The sequence below is a fragment of the Pantherophis guttatus genome, chromosome 12 (assembly GCF_059756535.1).
Source record: "Pantherophis guttatus breed Tessera chromosome 12, ASM5975653v1, whole genome shotgun sequence".
In the NCBI taxonomy this organism is placed as follows: Eukaryota; Metazoa; Chordata; class Lepidosauria; order Squamata; family Colubridae; genus Pantherophis; species Pantherophis guttatus.
Window position 1 is genome coordinate 3,390,166 of NC_142074.1, and position 18,913 is coordinate 3,409,078.

Here is an 18,913-nt window from a genome sequence, read left to right on the forward strand (position 1 = left end):
TCAAAGGACTTCATCTCTGGTCCCAGTGACCGACCCAGATTAGAATCTGCAGCATTATCCTAGGACATGTATATTCGCCTTCATTCGTGCCATAAATGTGCTCTTAGTGCAAACACATGTATAATTAGTGAACATCATTCAATGAACTGAGGTTAGGATAAAATCCAGCCAAGAATGTAGGTCTGCAGGGCTGGGTTTGGCCTCAGCGGTGGTGAGCTCCCTTGAATCTTAGCGCTGGCCGGGAGCTGAAGGTAAAGGAGCCGGAAGAGAGCTGACTGGCTCCCCATACCTGGAAGAGAAGGCTCCCCAAATAGAAAAAGGCTATCCATGGGAAAGTCTCCTTTGCATAAGACTCTTAAAATAAAAAGTAATTAACTCCCAACTGGGGGCTTGAAGCTGCAGTGAGAAAACCACGGAGGAGGGCCCCTCCTGAATGTGGTGGACAAAGGCCGGGAAGCTTCGGGGAGTTCATTAGGATAATTGTCCGCCATCTGCTGTCAACTGCAAGGCTGGCCTCTTCCAAAGAAAGACCCCCAATTAAAGGCCAAAAGAAAGCCTCCGCGGTGGAGGATCCAGACAACAGACCACCGGGCTGAGAGCTCGTTGAGAAAGCAGCCGCCAGAATGAACAGATTGAGCGCTTCCGTTCCTCCTCCAAGCAGGCGGTGCAGAGTGGCCAGGGCGAAAGTGGCTGGATGCTTTCTGCCTCGCATTGCCTTCTCTACATGTTCCCATCTCGTTTTTTTTACACCGTAGTAGATCTTTTTCATCTGCTCCATCCTGTTTTTCTCTATATGCATCTTGGATTTATGTGAATGTGGTTTCCTGGTGTTGCTTATTCATCATAGTTCAATGAAAACAGTATAATAAACTATCAAGCAATTCCAACAAGAGTAAACTTACTCATGTTGATTACTAATAAGTTTACTCGTAAACGTTTTCTATTGCTTAATCTTCCGGCTGGTGGCAGAATCTGGTCCAAAATTTGCCTGCATTTCAGTGAGGAGAGGATCTGGCCAGGAATGCTCAGGAAGAGAAGCTTGGAGTCCAGGAAGAGAGCAGATGGCTTCAAGAACACACAAACTCGGATTCCATAGTTGGAAGGATTAAGAACTGAAAATCAAAAACTACCAGATTTTCAGCATTCTGAAAAATAATATTGTAAAAGCTGCAAAAAGATGAGCATCCAAAATGACGCCAGGCTGGACGGCTACATACATCCCAGGCAGTTTAGCAGAGAGCAGCGAGTGATAAGGGAAGACCCAGGAGAAGTACAGGAAATCTTGCAAGAGGCAGGAAATGCGATCACAGAAAAGCTTCTTCAGTGTTAGAATTTGGGATTCCTCATTAAAGTTAAACTCTGGCCGATTTGGGCTTGATAAAAGGAAGGATCTCCTTGATAAAGTGCACAGTTAAACTGTGGAATTTACTGCTTTCAGATGTGGCAAAATGCATTAAAATGGCAAGTGAGAAAGAGCTGAATTAGAAGAAGGGAAGCCCAAATTGCTTCCTTCTGGGTCTGGCAGCTTACAGTCACCAGAGTTAAAACTCTATCCCGGAGAGAAGAAGCCATAAAATCTCCTCTCCCTTTTGAAGAAATGGCTTTCTTTCTATCTCCATTGTGTGTTTCAGCCGTCAGAGGCCTGGAGTCTCTCAAAGAGCTGCAGGATGGATCGTTCCTCCCTTGGTATCCTGCAAGAGCCTGATGTCAATCACAATTTTAGTTATGAAAAGGATGGCGTTTTTTTCAAAACCTGCCCAATCTTACTCCTAACAGTAACAGAGTTGGAAGGGACCTTGGAGGTCATCTAGTCCAACCCCCTGCTCACGCAGGAGGCCTGTACTAGGGATTCGAACCGCTGAACTGCAGACCTTTCTGATCAATGAGCTCATTGTCCTAGCCACTGAGCCACCTAGTCAGCCACTTCCCTGAGAGAGTGGGAGTCCCCAAGTGCAGCTAAGTTTTAAATAAAGAACATTATTCTTAATCAGGGCAGGGGGGTTTTGTGTGTGTGTGTGTGTATATGTGTGGTTGCGTTTGGCTTTGTGATGCAATCGTCAGCTGTCCTAGGCTCTCAGCACTAAACAGACTTTGGAGAGGATGTTGCAAATCTCACAAGAATGTCCAAACCTCATTTCAGGATTCATTAAACTTTTAAAACCATATGGTTTCCTTTCAAAGTTATGTTTGCTACACAAATGCTGCAGTTAAGAAGAGCTCTGAAGATGTTCAATTATCTGCCAAAAAGCAAAAACATGTAACTGCATATTTATGTCTCCTGTGAATACTTCATAGTGGTTTTCTCAAGAGAAATCAGACTTTCGTGTATTCCTCACAGATTGTCCCCTTGCACAGTGGTAAAGGAAGACAAGAGGGAGGGCAATCTCCATGCAAAATCAGCAAATATTCTCTGAGAACCATTGCTCACAAGAAAACTGCCATTCCTCTTCTGTTGATACAATGTCATTCCTCTCTTTCAGCCTTCATCTTCTTCAACTCTCCTCTGGGTGGCTGCAAACTCCTCTTCCTCATCCTCATCCTCATTATCATCATCATCATCATCATCATCATTCCCCCTCCCAGACTTTTGTTTCCACCAGCTCCTTCTCAGATCTTAGCAAACTTGAACACTGCCCTATCTAACGAAATTGCATGGTAAGTAATATTTTACACTTAGACAAGAATAAGCATATAAACAGGTACTGATTAGTGATTGAAAGATGGCTCAATAGCAGTAACTGTGAGAGGGATCTTGAAGTCCTAGTAGGCAAACCCTTAAATATGAGCCAGCAGTGTGTGCCAGCAGCCAAAAAAGCCAACACAATCCTAGGTTACATTAACAAAGGGATAGAATCAAGATCACATGAACTATTAGTACTGCTATATAAAGCCTTAGTAAGACCGCACTTAGAATATTACATCCAGTTTTGGTCACTATATTATAAAAAAGATGTTGAGACTCTAGAAAGAGTGCAAGAAAAGAGCAACATAGATGATTAGTTGGCTGGAGGCTAAAACATGAAGAAAGGTTGCAGGAATTGGGTCTGTCTAGTGAAAAGAAGGACTAGGGGAGACATGATGGCAGTGTTCCAATATTTGAAGGACTGCCACAAAGGAGAAGGGGTCAACCTATTTTCCAAAATATATGAGGGCAGAAAAAGAAGCAATGGATGGAAACTAATCAAGGAGAACAGCAGCCTAGAACTAATGAGAAATTTCCAATCAGTGAGAGCCAGTGAAATGGCTTGCCTCCAAAAGTTGCCTCCATCACAGGAGATTTTTAAGAAGAGACTGGACAGTCATTTGTCTAAAATGGTATAGGATCTTTATTGGAGCAGGGAATTGGATTAGAACACCTCCAAGGTCCCTCCCAGGTTTATTTTCTATTCTAAAGTTGGGAAGATCTGGATTTTCTCCAGAGCCAGCAAGTTAGTGAAGCCCAGGATGTCTGTTCCTCTGGTAAGTTAATTATGTAGTGTCTTAGTGGTTGTATTGCAACTGCTTTTAATTATATTTTTTTAATTTCTTTGTCCGAGTTTTATAATATTGTTTTTCTCTTTGGGGTATTGGCTGCTATGCTTTTAAGATGGGTAGCCATGTAAATGTTTTAAATAAAAAAAAAAATTCTAAATAAATGTATGTCCAGAATCCATGGCTTGCAAATGCATCTCTTCAATACCACAAACTCGTCTCTATTATATCTGAAACATGTTAAATGATTTGTAATTAAATTTGGCAGGTGAATCCCTTGGGAGAGATCAGATTGATTTCCTAAGTGAAATGAATTTGAAGCAGGGATTTCCTCTTTCTTGTGCATATTAATTACTCTACAAGATAATGAAATGCTTGCTGGTGAGGAGAAAAGAGGCTGTGAGAGGGGAACACAAGCCAAATGCATGGGGTAGAGCATTGCTGGAGGACCAAAGCCAGGTTTTCTCTTCCTGTAACCTGGTTAGGTCAAGACAAAGACAATGAGCCCTTGTCCTTGTTTTTTTACAGCATAGAAATTGCTAGAGCGGCAAATGTCAGGTTACATGGAAATGATCTTCTGGTTGATTGGCCATGTACTTTGGAATTTTCAGGTTAATAATTCAGAAATCCCAAGCTTTGGACACCCAAGGGGCTAATATGAAAGCCACCCTTATCAGATTAAGGGCCTGGTCCTGTCAACCTCTTTTGTTCTCACCTTAATTCGAAACACCGAAAAGCCAACTGTGAGTCAGTCATTCATTCAAAGGCTTCACCGCTTCCATGCAGAAGTTATCCTTTCACTTTTCCCACTCACAGTATTGATAGTAATAGTTAGGAAACTTATCAGGTTCTCTACAGTATGTCTTCCGTAGGATGCAGGGCCCAGAACTGGATGCAATATTCTTGGAGTATAGCCATAGATGTCTATACTGCTTCATAGTGCTTTATAGCACTCTTTCTAAGCATTTAGAGAGTCAGCATATTGCCCTCAACAATCTGGGTCTTCTAACAGAATAATAGAGTTGGAAGGGACCATGGAAGTCTTCTAGTCCACTGATCAGTTGTTCTCACTATCAGGATTTTTCTCCTTAATCCTAGGTTGGATCTCTTCTTGATAAATTTCCAACTGTTACTTCTAGTCCTGTCCTCAGATTGGTCTGACCAATCACACCAAGACATCTTATTTTACACTATGCTTCTGTTGGACAGCCTAGGACTGGATTTCCTTATTTTGAAGCTGTACCAGAGAATTGGTTGATGTTCAGCTTGTGATCCACCAAGACCCCAGATCCTTACAGTACCTATTATAGTTGTCCATATCCTACAATTAATTGTCCATATCCTACAAAGGTATACCCTTGGTTTTTTCCTACCAAAGTGTAGAACTTTGGATATCTCTGGTATGTTAAGCTCAGCTATGTTAAAAGAGAGACTTTCAGGCAGGAAAGATACCATGCAAACCCATCAGAACTCCAGCTGTCCATTTTTGACTGCTTCATCAAGCCACAAAAGACAGTGCAAATGAGCCAGGCCCCACTTTTGGTATTCCATATTTAGCACATAAGAAATACACCTAAGAGATCACGTGATCCACAAAATATTTCAGGAACAACCTTCTCTTCAAACAGAATACTCTTGTGATTAAATCTGGCTGATTATTTGGCTGCTGATTCCCAAAAAAAAATAGGTGCTGTCATATTTCTAGCCAAGTTGGATTGTGTGTCATTGTAATGAAAAATGAATTCTCTTTTTGAAACCCTCCACTGATGGGGCACCCACAACTCCGAGAGGGAAGCTATTCTATTGATTAATTGTTCTCACTGAAATTTCTCCTTAATTCTAGGTTCTCCTTCTTAGTTTCCATTTGTTACTTGTCCTATCCTCAGGTACTGTGGAAAATAGGTCAACTTCCTCTTCTCTATGACAGCTGCTCAAATATTGGAAGACTGCTATCATGTCACCCCTAGATTTTCTCTTCATTAGACATTCCCAGCTCGCACATCGTATGTTTTAGCCTCCAGCCCCTTAATCATCTTTGTTGCTCTTCTCTGCACTCTTTCTAGAGTCCCAACATCTTTTTTGTATTGTGTTGACCAGAACTGGATGGACTATTCTAAGTGTGGTCTCACCAATGCAATATAAAATGATATTTATAGGAGATGACCAGGCAGAGCCTGAAGGTAGGGTCAAATGCGTTATCAATTTGGAATAGTATGAAATAGTAAACATATTTCTCTGCTCTCTTTCTCCTTCGTGTAATAAACATATTTCTCCCCTCCTTTCCTTTTATTTTCTGGAAAACTAGGGAGAAGGCTCCCTTCTGAAGCCTTTGCTACAAGCCAGTTCTCTAGTCTGCTGCCGTCTTCCAAGGCCATTCTCACATAGCACCACACAACCCAGAGACAGCAGGGATTCCTTCCCAAAGAGCAGGAACTCTGTTGTCTTTGCCAGCAGCAGCTCATCCTGCCAAGGTTCCTAAATGAGATGGCCGGACAAAGAAGTTTGTCTCTTTTGGGAAAATGGAGCTGCTCAGCAGAACGATCTCCAGAAAGTCCCCTGAAGCTTGCCTCTCCATACCTCCTCCATGTGTTTGTGGGCACAGCAGTCTTTGGCCCTCCCTCCAAGTGCCAGCAACAGGGGAAGTTTCTCGCCTCTGAAGCCCACCCGCCGCCCCAGGCCCAAGTCTCTCAAAGGCACATATGTTGGCTCTGACTCAACAGCTGGGTCCCATCTGTTTGGGTGAAGAGGACGGGGGGGGAGGGCCAGGAAGAGACACCATGGCAACCAGCACCTTACCTAGTCCTTTTCCGAAAACAGGTTTCACTTGAACCAGGAAACTTACGGAGGGGGGTGGGGAATGTCTGTAAATGCGCACAAGGTTTCAGAAAGCTGACTGCCCCTCCCCCCCATTGTTGCAGCTGTTGTTAGTTTCCATCTGATCCCGAGGCTGCTGGCCCACCCCTCTGATGAATGCCCTCCCCGCTTTCTGCCCCACGTGCTCAGAAGATGCCAAAGTGGGCTTCACCAGGGAGTTCCTCTTGATCTGGGGGAAGGGGCGTCTGCGAGTGCCTCCGTTTCTTTGTCCTTCTCTGCAGCCCCCTGACATCCCCCACCTCCCTTCCTTTCGCAGAAGTGATGACAACCACAGTGATTTTTTCCCCACATGCACAGTTGTCTCTTGTTTTCGCCCAGGCTCATGACAGCCCCCGGGTCTTCAGTTACATCCTCTTTCATCCTGGTCCGATTCAGGTTAGTCAGCAGATGGACTTCCAAAATAAATTTCATTCATTCAATCAGCAAAAGCAAAAGCAAAAGGACGCTTGTGCACAGAGAAGTTAATATTGTAACTTCAAACTTATTAACCATAATAATAATTAAAAGAGGGGGAGAGGGTGGCAAATCCAGCAACAAATATCCTGATCCTTTCACTTTATTTTCAGAGAGCACCTTTAGATAAATTTAAATACATGCTCTTGAAAACCTTGACTAATTGGCATCATCCAAACTATCTATGGATTTCGAGTGTATGGAGAATAATTGTACTGATAGAGTGAACAGGAAAATTCAATATAATAAATACATAATAACGTATTCTTTAAAAAAAAAGAGTTCTTCAAATACGTCGATGGCAAGACTAAAGAAGGGAGATGACAGGTCCAGTTCAGACAGAGAAATCTTGAAGGGTGATTTCAAAGAGCAGAGGAACTCAGCTGCTACAGGCAGCCGTCGACTTTCGACCATCTATTTAACGACTGAAGTTACAACGGTGTTGAAAAAAAGTGACTTATGACCAGTTCTCACACTTATGATTGTCACACCATCCCCATGGTCATGTGATCAAAATTTGGATGCTTGGCACCAGCATGCATTGATAGTGGTTTCAGCCCCCCGTGAATCACATGATTGCCATTCGGGACCTTCCAGGCGACAAGCAAAATCAATGAGGGAAGCTGGATTTCCTTAACGACAACGAGATTCATTTAACAACCATAGTCATTTGTTTAACACCGCACAAAATAAGACATAAAATCAAGCATGACTCACTTAACAGCTGCCTTGCTCAGCAAGGGAAGTTTTGGTGTCAATTGTGGTCATGAATCAAGGATAATCTGACTTCCACCTGTGTCCTTTCATCCAATGGAGGGAATCAAGTCATCAGCACAGGCGAGAAATGAGCACAACAGAGGGGGGGAGGGGGGGCAGGCCAGCAAGGATATGGTAAAAGAAAGGGGATCCCCATGAATTATATCGACCAGGAAGCCCAACATTGGTAATCTCAGAAAGATGTCAGAGCAGTTAAGAAAGCAAGTTATTTATTAGCATTGTGAAGGCAGCATTGGGATTGTTGAGAGCCAACACAGATTTCTCAAGAAAGTGAAAAGAAGAGCAACAAAGAGGATAAGGAGTCTGGAGGCTAAACCACAGGATGAATGGTTGCTGGAACTAGATATGTCTAATCCAAGGGTGTCAAACTCAAGGCCCGTGGCCGGATCCAGCCCACAGGATGCTTAGATCTGGCTCACAGGGCCACCCTGGAAACAGCGAAGGATCGGCCCACGGCGCCACTGCTGGTGAAAATGGAGCTCGGAGGGCTCCGTTTTTGCTGGCAGAGGGCTAGCAAAACAAACTAAAAGCAAAACAAAACAAAAGGAGAAATGTTTCCCCTTTTGCATTTGAGCATCTAAGAAGGAACAGGAAAGGAGAAAGGGAAAGACAAAGAAAAGGAATGAAAGATGGGAGGAAAAATAAGGAAAAGGGGGAAGGAAGAAGAAAGGAAAATGGAGAGGGAAGGAAAAAGAAGAAAAGGAAGGAAGGAAGGAAGGAAGGAAGGAAGGAAGGAAGGAAGGAAGGAAGGAAGGAAGGAAGGAAGGAAGGAAGGAAGGAAAGTCCTGCCTTAGCACTTGGCCACCAACAGACAGCAAGGCACTTCTGGAAGACAAGGGTTTGGCCCTCTCCCTGGTCTTGCCTTCAATGGATCCCCCCAGCTCCACCCGGGCCACCACAGGTGCCCCCAACACGAGTGATGTCAATCTGGCCACGCCCACCCTGGCCATGCCCCACCCCCACCCCCGAGGTCGAACACAACCCTGATGCGGCCCTCAGTGAAATTGAGTTTGACACCCCTGGTCTAATCTAAGAAAGAGAAGGCGTAGCGGTGACAGGATAGCAGTCTTCTCTAGTATTTGAGCGACTGTCACAGAAAAGAGGGGGTCAATTTATTCTCCGAAGCACCTGAGGTTTTACTTTTCCTTTGTTGAAGAAAAAGACCCTAATTCAAACATATTTTCAACAGAATAGCATCTTGATTGCCAACTTGCCCTGAAATAATCTGGAATGCATCCTTCAATTAGACATAAACTTGATAGTTTTATTTATTAGAAATAACTTGCTCCTTTTTATTTTCAAAATTTTGCAAGTATGTTAGGAAGGGACTCAACAGGTTTCATTAAACCAGAAAATGGGAAACCTTTAAACTTGGGGTTCTTGACCCAAAAAGGCCCATGAATAGATTTTTAGGGGGATCATGCACTTGATTGGGGGGAAATGTAACTATATTTTCACTAATCTGTAAGTGAAATTTCACTTTTCATTCTCTGGTGTATGTCGGCAACAAAATATTGTATGTCTCTAGACTCCAAAAATGTTTGTTGACTTGAATAACTATCGCTATCTAAAACTATTAGATGAAAAACAGGCATGGCCCATGAATTAATAAAAAGCATATGTATCCTATATTATAGAACGCCTGTAAAATTGCCACATGTTAATATTGTGGCAAAAAGCAGGGATTAGTAAGCAAACATGAAATAATTGTATTTACTGCATTTACTTTAATAACATTTAAAGCAAAGCAAATTTAATTTTTGCCTTGATCTTGTCGGTATCTTTTTTCTGGTCCTCATCATTTTAGGGATTGCTAACTCAGTTGTTCTCCTGTCCAGCTGCTCACCTCCTCCTATTCCACCAAAATCTTCCTGCCTCTAACATAAACTCATGATTCCCCGTGGTGTGTTTTGAAAGGAGAGAGAAAAGAGCTTGACTTTCTTCTGTGTTGTGTCCTTTGAGGTATTTGAAGAATGCTCTTTTCCCCAGATGCATCACTCCAGACTAACCAAACCCAGCCCTGATCCTTGCTGACCTCCCTAGACCTGCTCCGAGTTCTCCGAATTCTTCTTAATATGGAATACCCGGAATGGGAGATAGCTAAATGTCTACAGAGACTCTCAGTCATCCAGGTCCTGGTTGTCCCAGAGGTGCCGTTTTTCAAGAGGCAACTGGACTGCCTGGTTTTTCTTGGAAGATGTTTTGCTTCTCATCCCAGAAGCTTCTTCCGCTCCCTTCTGTTCCCCACCATCCAGTCAAAGCTGAAGAAGCTTCTGGGGTGAGAAGCGAAACGACTTCCAAGAAAAACCAGGCAGTCCAGTTGCCTCTTGGAAAAAAAGCACCTCTGGGACTGGAATGGGACAGTTTTCAAACAGGAGCTGACCAAAACAGAGTCAGCTAGAATATCATCAGTGGTGGAATTCAGCCGGTTCGGACCAGTTCAGGCAAACCGGTACGGCAAACCAGTGGTAAAATTATGTGAAATCCACCTCTCAAATATCATGATCTGTTGATACCACGTCAAATTGCATTTGCCTTTTTTGCAGTCATGTCACGCTGTTGATTCTTCTTCAGTTTGTAAGCAAGTAGCATTCTAAGACCGTTTTCACTAAAAAGCATAACAGGTAGTCCTCGACTTGTGACCACAATCGAGCCCCAAATTTATGTTGCTAAGTGAGACACCTGTTAAAGGAGCCTTGGTAGTACAGTGGTTTAATGCACCCTGTTATTAACACAGCTGCCTGCAATTTCTGCAGGTTCGAATCTCGCCAGGCTCAAGGTCGACTCAGCCTTCCATCCTTTCTAAGGTAGGTAAAATGAGGACCCAGTTTGTGGGGGCAATAAGCTGACTTTGTATAAATATACAAAAGAATGAAGGCTATTGCTTAACGCATTGTAAGCCGCCCTGAGTCTCCGGAGAAGGGCGGCATATAAATCAATTTTTTTTTTAAAAAAAGTGAATTTTGCCCCATTTTACGACCTTTCTGGCCACTGTTGCTGAGTGAATCATTGCAGTTAAGTTAGTTACACGCTTGTTAAATGAATCTGGCCGCCTCATTGACTTGGCTTCTCAGACGGTCGCAAAAGGTGACCGCGTGCCCTGGGACACTGTGACCGTCATAAATATGAGCCAGTTGCCAAACATCTGAATGTTGATCACATGACCATGGGGATACTGGAACAGTCGTAAGTATGAAAAATGGTCACTTTTTTCAGGGATGTTGTAAATTTGAATCATCACTAAATGAACTGTTGTAAGCCGAAGACTACCTGTACTAAGCTGGGTATCTCGTTCATTTGATTTTTGTTTGTTTTCAAAATGAAGAAGTTTGCATTTGTCGCTATTACATTTTAAAGAAGCTCATCTTGACTATAATTCAAGAATCTTGAGTACACCCACACAACAAGCTTGCCCTATTTAATGGCTGTTAAACTCCCTAATTTGGGGACGGCTACTACGGAGCAGGCACAGAGCAATCCCCACTACAGCTAAAGCCCAGAGGATGACAGAAATGCTTGGTATGTCTGTGTGCAGCAAACGATCATTGATCCATACCAAGAATGCTCTCTCCTAGTAGTGAGGGGCTTCTCTATCTCGGGATAATGCTTACGAGCAAACACTTACCCGGTGCCTAAATGAAGCAATCCCCCTCCTCAAAAAGAATGGAGTCTCTCCCGCTGTCCCACCCACTCTGAGGGCAGCTTGTGAGGAGCCCCCTGTCTTGGGCACCGCACTCTAGCAATAGCAATAGCACTTAGACTTATATACCGCTTCACAGTGCTTTACAGATCTCTCTAAGCGGTTTACAGAGTCAGAGTATTGCCTCCAACAATCTGGGTCCTCATTTTATCCACCTCGGAAGGATGGGAGGCTGAGTCAACCTTGAGCCTGGTGAGATTTGAACTGCCAAATTGCAGGCAGCCAGCAATCAGCAGAAGTAGTCTGCAGTACTGCACTCTAACCACTGTGCCACCGTAGCTCATAGCGGCTCTCATCCGGACCTTTGGCCACCAGTTGCTTTGGAGGACGTTGAGTGCTGTTCACAGGAGTCCTTGGAGAGGCTGCGTGGCTCAGCCTTTAGCCTCCCCCATTCCCCAGATGGCAATATCCTCCCATGAACAGAGCTGCTCTGGGCCAGTGAGGCCGGGGTCTCGACCTGCCTTATGCCTCCCAAAATTAGCCTAGAGGATTGGAGAGAACGGGGTGTCACTTCATCTCTCACCAGGCCAGGAATGAGGCAGTCATAAGCTATCTGTAGGTGGAAGCAACCACATCTCCCTCCCTCCCATCAAACCCCCAATCCCCCCCCCCCGCCCCACAGCCATGATATGCAGGGGCAGCTCCAGGCCACCTGAAGCCACTTGGCCTTAGATAAGGCCATTGGGAGCAGAGGCAGAGAGGCAGGAGAGGCCCCACATCTGGGCTGGTGGAGAGGACTTCTGTGGGGGCCTGGAGCACCAAGAAGAGGGAAAAGGAAGGGGGCAGGAAGGCAGGGCCCTCCTTGGCTCTAAGAGAAAACCCAGAAAAATGGGTGTGGGCCCCAAAGAGTTGTGGAAGTTTCAATGATTGCAAATGCAGGTGGAATACAAATATTTGCTACGATTAAGTACACATGCATAATCTGTAAAATAGAACTTGAGTCCACAAAGTAGATAAATTGCACAATAAATCAACATGTACAGAAAAAAAGTAGATGGGAGGGAACGGCCTTCCTTGGGTGGTGCTTTTCCTTCCTGTGTGAACCTGAGTGAAATGCCGGCTTCACTCCATAGCAGGACCCAGAAAGCTCTTCCAGCAGCCTTTTACCTGGAGGAGGCTGGTCCCTGCCCCACCCCCACCCCTGGCCCAGGTGGGGCTCCGGAAGACGGAGAGGAGCTTGCAGAGAAGCTGCTGCTCAAGGAAAGGCCACGGCTGCTTAGCAGCTGAGAAGCTGTGAAATCTTCCTGGGAAGAAAATGCTCCTGAGCTTATCTGGGGCAAAATCTTGCCCTGTGGGATGTCAGGACCAAAATCAATTTGTATCAGAACAAAACTGGGACTCGGATAGCTAAATTTGGGGAGCTGGCAATGAATCCCCTCTCCAAGGCAGCATCCCCATGGTCTTGTAATCTCTGAGGGCAGAGCCTGAGGCAGCCTGGGGGTTCATCGCCATCACGTCAGCTGTGGGACCGTCCCAGTCAGGATAGCTCAATGTGCCTGGTCTGGTTTTCCTGTCAGCACTAGCCCTTAGGCTTATATACTGCTTCACAGCCCTTTAGAAGGCCGTGAAGACTTGACTGTGTCACCAGGCACGGGTGGGAGATGAATGGCAGAGCCTTGGGATGGCTGGGCTGAAAGTTGTGATGGATTATTATCTCGGTTGTGTTGATGTTAACAGATTAACAGAGTTGGAAGGGACCTTGTAGGTCATCTAGTCCAACCCACCGCCCAAGCAGGAGACCGTACACCATTTCTGACAGGGTCTTATTTTAAGAACACTGACATCTGGATTGTGTCCAGAAAAAAGGAACCCAGACAATTAAGGAAGAAAAAACATATAAGGAATAAGTTGTTATATGTGTTCTATCTGGAGAAGATTGTGGGGAACACATGAAAAATTGTCTTCAAGCATCTGATGAGCCGACATGTAGAAGTATAGACAGAATTGTTCAAAATTGAATCAGAAGGCAAAAAAAAAAGCCCAATGAATTTATATTTCAAAAGCATGTTTTCACTTGGACCCCAGGAAAAGAAATCCTAATGGTAAGAACTGCCTCAGAAAATCTGTTCTGCCTTTGCTGGGGATGTTGAAACTGAGGCTGGACGGAGATCTTTGTTGAATGTTGTTGTGATGTTGTGTGGTTTTGGTTCCAACTTCTGCTGTAGAGTCCATTAGTTTTCCCATGTTCTCATACCGAGTGCTGAATGCAGAATATTTCCCACCATCTTGGCCAACAGCCAAACCAATCTGTGCTTAGCCAGGTCCTCTCCCCCCCCACCTCCTTCTTGAATACAGAAACGTTCCCCCTTCTACAGTCCACGGGGGAGGGGGGATATAGAACCATAAAGCTGGAAGAGACCACAGAGGTCCTCTAGTCGAATCCCCTGCTCAAAGCAGAAGACCCTCTATCATCCCAGTCAAATGGTTGTCCAGTTTATTTTTGAAAACCTCCAGCAATGGAGCACAACTTCTGAAGGCAAGCCCTTCCACTGGTTGATTGTTCTCACAATTAGGAAGTTTCTGCTTAGTTCTAGGTTGGATCTCTCTTTGATGATCTTCCACCCATAACTTTTTATCCTGCCCTCTGGTGCTTTGGAAAATAGGTTGATCTCCCTCTGTGACTAAAGTCACAGTGCTAAAGGACAGTTATCAAGGACACCCCCACAATCCTTTTCTTTGATAGGCTAGACACACAGTCCCTAGCTCCCTCAACCGTTCAGACCCTTTATCATCTTTGTTACTCTTCTCTGTGCACTATTCAGGGTCTCAACATTTTTATATCTTGTCTGTCTGTCTGTCTGCCTGTCTGACTTTCTGTCTGTCTATCTCATAGTTTCTCAAAGGCAGCAGAAATGGGATCTGAGGTGATGCCCATCTTGGATGTCCCTAATCTGGCCCTGCTTCCTCTTTCATGAGTAACAATGAACATACAAGAGTAGAGTTGGAAGAGATCTTGGAAGTCTTCTAGTCAACCGCTTGCTCATGCAGAAGACTCTATATCATTCTGGACATATGGCTATCCAATCTCTTCTTACAAACCTCCAGGGATGAAGCACCCACAACTTCTGAAGGCAAGCTGTTCCACTGACTAATTGATTCCACTGATTGTTCTCTCTCTTAGGAAATTCCTCCTTAGTTCTAGGTTGAATCTCCCTTTAATGATTAATCCATCCATTACTTCTGGTCTCCACATCTTTTTTGTATCATGGTGGCCAGAATTGGATGCCGTTTTCCAAATGTGGTCTTACCAGTGCAGTATAAAATGGTACTATCACTTCACGTGATCTTGAAACTGTTCCTCTGTTGGTGCAACCTAGGGCTGCATTGGCTTTTTTGGCAGCTGCGGCACACTGCTAGTTCGTATTTAAGTGGTTGTCCACTAGGACTCCTAGATCCCTCTCAGTGTTACTGTTTTTGAGCCAAGTACCACACACTCCATATCTGTGCATTTGGTTTTACTTGTTATATGTAAGACCTAAGTTTTCTCACCGCTAAATGGCCCATTATTGGATAAGGCCCAGAGTTCAAGTCTGTCAAGATCCTTCTGATCTTGAGCCCATCTTCTGGGGTGTTGGCTGTTCCTGCCAATTTAGTGTTGTCCGCAAATTTGTGAGTTCTCCTTCTATTCCTTCTTCTAAATCATTTATGAAGATATTGAAGAGTACTGCACCTAAGATAGAACCTCGGGGTACCCCATAGCTTACTTCTCTCCATGTAGATGTAGTTCCATTAAGGACTACATGTTTTAGTGCAATTTGTCAACAAGTTACAAATCCATCTGGTGGTAGTGCTGTCAATGTCCAAAAATGTCCCACATTTTTCTAGCTTACCAAGTAGGCTGTGGTCTACTTCATCAAATGTCTTTACTGAAGTCTAAGTATACTATGTCTACAGCATTTCCCTTATCCACTAATTTAGTCACTTTATAAAAGAAGGCAGTAAGGTTTGCTTGGCGTGATCTGTTTTTGACAAACGCCTGCTGGCTTCTGTTAACTGTCTTGTTCTTTTCTAGGTGCTCACAAATGGGCTCCTAAGGCCTCCTCTATGGTCCCTGCCATCTTTTGCCAGCCTTTCTGCAGCGTCTGATAGGAACAAGTCCCTTGTTATTCAGTTGCAGAGACAGAAATAAGCAATTCTGACATCAGCCACAGCTTAACAAAGCAGTGAAACACTTTCGTTTTTGCAACTTCAGCAACGCCAACTGCTCTTTGCAATCTTCACAATTGCTTTGCAATCTTCAGCGTGGCCGTATTGTTCCCTTATCTAATCAAGCATGGGGTACAAAGCAGGTTGTGTTTACTCACATTTTTCTGTACAGACCAGCTTTTGTTTTTAGAAGCACTCTAGCAGAGCATGTTCTGAGCTTGCACAATCACGTTCCTAGCATTTAAGACACCCCTCTGCGCTAGTAATTGCTAGGACTATACCCATTCACCTATTTCACCAAACCCGTCATTCCTCAAGTAACAGGAGAAATGATGATATGGTGTACTGCTGCACTTATTATTATTATTTTTAATAATAAATAATGAGGGGAACATAATGAGGGGGGAAAAACTAGGCAGTTTAAGGAAAGAAAAATAGTAATGTTTCTACCAACTTTTGAACCAGCAACATTCTGCCTGCAAAGCCAATAGTACAATGTCTCAGTTGCTGAAATAGCCCGAAGACCTCCTGGATAAAATGCTTCAAGTGAGCTGAGGGGGAAATGGCACTTATAAACTTCAGCAGGACAACACACCCGGAGATTGGATTTGCAAGAAGAGGAAGATGCTTGGTGGTGACAGGGAACAGACTAAGGAGAGCAGTTCTGAGCACGTGGCTCTCCTGATCGGCTAAAGCCAAAGGGAGAGGAAGCAGCTCGATCTGGGTTCAAGAGACCTTCAAGGAGTCTCTAGGACAGGGGTCTCCAACCTTGACAACTTTAAGACTTGTGGACTTCAACTCTCAGAGTTCTTCAGCCAGCTTTGCTGGCTGAGGAACTGTGGGAGTTGAAGTCCACAAGTCTTAAAGTTGCCAAGGTTGGAGACCCATGCTCTAGGAGCTCTGGAATGGCTCAGACTATGACTTCCTCCTCATCAGATCAGGGCAGACATGAAAAACCCTGCTGTCCTGCCACGTGATAAGAGGGCTCCCACAAGGGCAATGTTTCTGGAAGCATCAATCCTGAACCCTCTGAGTGGCTTTTACCCCAAGGAGCCCCTGCAATTGGTCGACCTCAGGAAGACAGGAAGCAGGCAAGGGGGGACGACAGAGTCAATCTCTGAGGGGAGGGGACACTGCACCTCTGCAGTCCTGCCTGTGGACATAACAACTGTCTTGCTTAGCAAACGGGAAATTTTGGGATCAACTGTGGTCGTAAGTTGAGGACTGTGTTCTTGGCAAGACGTGAATCAAAATGGCATTTTAAAGTTTTCTCTTTGTAAAGAAGGAAAGACCATGCTCCTGTTCCAAACAATCCGGCTGAATTTTTCTATAAGGTTTTGCCAGGACTGAAGGGAATTCAATGGTTCCAGTGCAAGAATAGTTAATTGTATATCCCAAATCCCAACAGCAGTCACTGTTTCTTGTTTTTCTTACTTAGGAGTAATGTTGTGGAAAGATCATACTTCACCAGTATGTTAAATAAAGAGAGAACTATTTTAGTACATGGTGTTGCGTAATGCAATATTTGACCAAAATAAATGGGGACAAATGCAAAGCACTGCATGCTCCATGTGATCTAAACGAAAAAAAATCCGTTTTCCATGCTCAGATGAGTTTGTTCGTCTGCTGATGTGCTCAGACTAAACATCTTGACCCTTATTCGACTATTTATTTGACAGCATTTTTACATTACCCCAATCTTAAAGATTACTTCCAACCTTTGCATTTTGTGAAACTATGACCCTTAATATTTTTCCCATGAAATCCAGGTTGCACCAAGTGAAGCAGAACAATCAAGTGTCTTTACTGAAGTCTTACTAGGTATACTATGCCTACAGCATTTAATCACTTTATCAAAGGAGGACATAAGGTTTGCCTGGCATGATCTGTTTTAAACAAACCCATGTTGATAGTAATCACCTTGTTCATTTCTAGGCGCTCAAAAATCCACGGCTTTTGATTATTTTTTGCAGGATTTTCCCAGGTACTTATGTCAAGGTGATTGGGCTATAATTTCCTGGATCCAATTTTTTCCCCTTTTTGAAGACTGGAAACGCATCAGATCTTCTCCAGTCCTCTGGGAGTCCCCGTGTCCCAGGAGCCTTAAAAAAATGTCATTCAGTGGCTCTGAAATCACATCTGCCAGCTCCTCCGGAATCCTGGCCCAGGTTATTTGTACTCAGCCAAGGTGGATAAGTGTTCTCTTATTATTATTATGGCATAGGACCCGGGTACCTTCGAGACCGACATCTGCCACCAGTAGCCTCCCACTGGCCAGTTCGCTCCCACAGAGAGGGTCTCCTCAGGGTGCCATCGGCCAAGTTATGCCGGCTGGCGACACCCAGGGGGAGCCCCAGCCCTGTGGAATGAACTGCCCCTGGAAATGCGTAAGATCTCCGACCTCCCGGTGTTTCGCTGTGCACTCAAGACCCTGTTGTTCCGCCAGGCCGGGCTATCAACATAATAATTTTAAATTGGGTGTTTTAAATTTCTGGGGTTTTAAATTGAGCCGAATTATTTAATAATTTTAAATAATTTTAACTGATGTTTGTCTTGTGCTTTTAATAGGCTGTACACCGCTCTGAGTCCTTCGGGAGAAGGGCGGTATAGAAATAAAATTATTCTTATTCTTATTCTTCTTATTACTTCCTTGCCTTTTACTGAACAGTTGTTTTTTTTAACTGATAGTTCGGTTAAAAGGAGGAATCCCGACTCCCACCAGATGGTACCTCTTCACCATCTCTTATTGACAACACACAACAGAATCCCGTTGCAGGGAAGCAGCCACTGTGGGGTTTCCAAAGCTTTTCTTGGGGCTCAGGACTGCTTCTGCCCTTTGAGCAGCAACTGGGAACTCCTGGTGAGCAGAGACAAGGAATATCCTCCCCACGCAGGTCTACGACAACTCGCCACAGTCCCAACACACCACAGCCCATTCTCCAGGGGTGGGACACCTTCGCCATGGTCAGCTCACCCCGAGGCAAGAGTTACACTAATATCAAAGAAATGGTGGAATAGAATCATTCAAGAAAGGATGCCAAAGAAGGGACAAAATGAAACGTGAATGACAGAAATTAAAATATATTTTTAAATTAATTTAAATGATTAAATTGAATTGTCCCACAGCAATTTGCCTCGACGCGAGTTGGCTGTGGTGAGTTAACTGTGGTGAGTTGGCTGTGACGAGATGGCTATGGCAAGTTGTCTCATTCCATCTGGTGCTGCTCTATGGGTGGGAATAAACCCACAGCAGCTTCTGAAAGGTTGCTGGGGGGAGGCCCAAGCAGCCCCCCCCTTCACCATTTCAACTGTCCAGATCAGGGGACTCCAACCTTGGCAACTTTAAGACTTGTGGACTTCAACTCTCAGAGTTCAAGGTTGGAGACCCCTGGTCCAGATGGCAGTAAGCAAAGCAGCAGGAGCTCCCCCCACTTTTGAGATTTGAGAAGGAGATTTTTCTGGAGGCAGTTTTAATCCTGCACGCTTCTTTCG